This window comes from Limulus polyphemus, unplaced genomic scaffold (genome assembly GCF_000517525.1).
Source record: "Limulus polyphemus unplaced genomic scaffold, Limulus_polyphemus-2.1.2 Scaffold6321, whole genome shotgun sequence".
Classification (NCBI taxonomy): Eukaryota; Metazoa; Arthropoda; class Merostomata; order Xiphosura; family Limulidae; genus Limulus; species Limulus polyphemus.
Window position 1 is genome coordinate 12,840 of NW_013671931.1, and position 2,736 is coordinate 15,575.

A 2,736-nucleotide genomic window follows, 5' to 3' on the forward strand; every position below is an offset into this window, starting at 1 on the left:
TCTTTCTCGTTTTGTTTCACAATTTCCACGTGTAACATAATACAAAGTTAACTATGGGTTTATATCACCCAAAATTGGGTTTTAATTACCTGCGATGGCCAGATAATTCGTGTAGCGTTGTGCTTAACAGCAATATGTCTGCGGACTTACAACGCTAGAATCTGGGTTTCGATACCTGTGGTGGGCAGAGCACATATAACCCATTGTGTGGCTTTGTGCTTAATTACAAACAAACAAGCCTAACAACAAAAGCAACACAAATGTAAATTCGACGTACGAGTCTTCCACAGGAAAGTACACCAATAATCTTATCCATGGAAGAATCTAAGCTAGCCAACGACTTTTATCTTTGCATATTTGAGTCTTGTAACAGTTTCATCCTCGTTTAAGAACCTTCGTCAGTTATAATCAATAGATGTTGCCTTGCTGAGTTACAGAATAACATATTCATCACGTTTCTGCGTTTTTATTAAGGTTAGTTAATAATTGTTAGATTTAGGACAACCTTTCTCCTGTTAAACATAACTAACATTTTCTTAGATTAGGCTTGGCTTTGTTCATATTTATTATTATCTGTCGTCGTTAGATTCTGATTAATGTGTCGTCTACTTAGGACAGTTTAATGTTATTACACTCAAATTAATATTGTCCATGTTTAGAACAGTTTGATGCTGTTAGACTCGGCTAATGTTGCCTCTGTAGAAGAGTTTGATGCTGTTGGATTCGGCTAATGTTGCCTCTGTAAAATAGTTTGATGCTGTTTTAGCATGTTTTAGATAGTTTAATATTGTTAAATACAGTCTAATTTTGTTCATATTAAGGAAAGTTTAATGTTGATATACTTGGCCTGGCCTTGCCCATGATTAGGATGGTATAATATTGTTAGAATAGGTCTAGTTTTGCCAGTATTTAAGATAGTTTTATGTTTCATACGCGGGCTAGCCTTGTCCATAATTAATGTAGTTATTAATTATACTTCATAAGACATTAGTATTAGACATATTATATCAATTTACACTTGTATTATATTATATGAATATAATAGGCCTAATATTAATGCCTTAGGGCAAATAGAATTAGTTATAATCACAATAATATAGTATAATAATAATTATAGTAATTATCTATACATTGTTAGACGCACAGCAAGGCAAGACTCGAGAACTAAAACATTAACAGAAGTTTCATAAATTAACGAACATTCTAATATCAAACAGTTGTACAAACCAATCCTGACGAAGCCGCAAAGACGAAACATTGTTTAAAATGAAAAGTTATTTTATAATTACCTGGAGTTTAACGGTTGTTTTGTCTAACCTTTTTAATTATAATCATGCTTCGCCAGCTTGGAAAAGGCGTCCACGTCATAAGCCTAGTTTCGCTCGTATTTAGATAGTTTGATGTTAGACCCAACCAAGCTGAACAATTAAGCTGATTCTCAGATATTTTTAGTATTTTTACCCAAATATCACATATGTAAATCTGTATGCTGATCCGATCAATAGGATAATATGGGAACGTTTAGAACATAAATACACATAGTTATCAAAATGCCTCTGTGAATAACATGATGGTTTTCAAACAAAACACTAGAGACTTACAAGTTACATTTCAACTAAAGAGGGCGTAGGAGAGTAAAGATGATTGGGAACTAAGCTCTCAGAATTTTGTTGTTGTTTTTATTTAAGGCCCAAATAATATTCTTTTTAATTTTCCACAAATATTCTAATTCCAAATATTCTAATCACTTCGGTAGTCAATTTATCTACATTGTGTAATTTTATACTAATTCATGAATATTAAATTAGGCTTACGTTTCTTTGTAAATGTAATTAGTAGGCCTATTCCACAGTGTCGAACAGGTACATTGGATGGGGAATTATTAAGCCTGTTCATTAGTTTTATAATATTTATATGGTTTTTAACTCCTTTTAATTCACTATTTAGCAACCTAAATTAATTTAAATATGTGCATAATTACCTGTGCTGATCAGCTTTGAATAGGCGAAACTGCAGTCCACAGCAGAGGGTACGGCGAATAAGTGAATACTAAACCACCCATGACCCGTTGGATCACCCACTATTCAGAGGTTATGAAGAATTCAAGCTAATTTCAATATTGCACCGAAATGAAGGTTTATTTTGAGATAATTTAATTAAACATTTCAATGCATTCGTTTTATTCATAATTCAAGAAAAGATATTTGATTATTGATCGGGAGTAAAAGGAAAGACCATTTCATTTTTCAAAAAAGTGAAGTCAGTTTTCAGGTATTGTGATGAACAAACCTTATTCACAGTTGATTCAAAACGCCTGAAAATAAGAAATAACAGATAATAGTAATTTTTTTCAGGGTTTATTAGAACGTAATTGCTATCAAAAAACCAGAAAAAGCTATTTCAGAAAAACATTTCATACTTACTTGCTCAAATTACTGCAAGAAACAGCAAAACGTGATAACTGATACAGTACGAAATTCACCAAATGAAAAATATTTCTTACTCTCTCACAGCAAATGATTTTTTGACCGAGAAAGTTTTCTCATTTCCTTACCTACCATAACCAAAGCACATTATTGAGAAATTCTTCAAGATATTGTTTTTGTCATCTTACGCCTTTTAATGAAGATGGGAACATTGACCGAGAAAGAGATTTGAACGAAAAAGGTTCGTAAAGAGCGCGAACGGTAATGTGATGTAAAATTACTCATGATAGAAATTTTCATAAAAGTGACC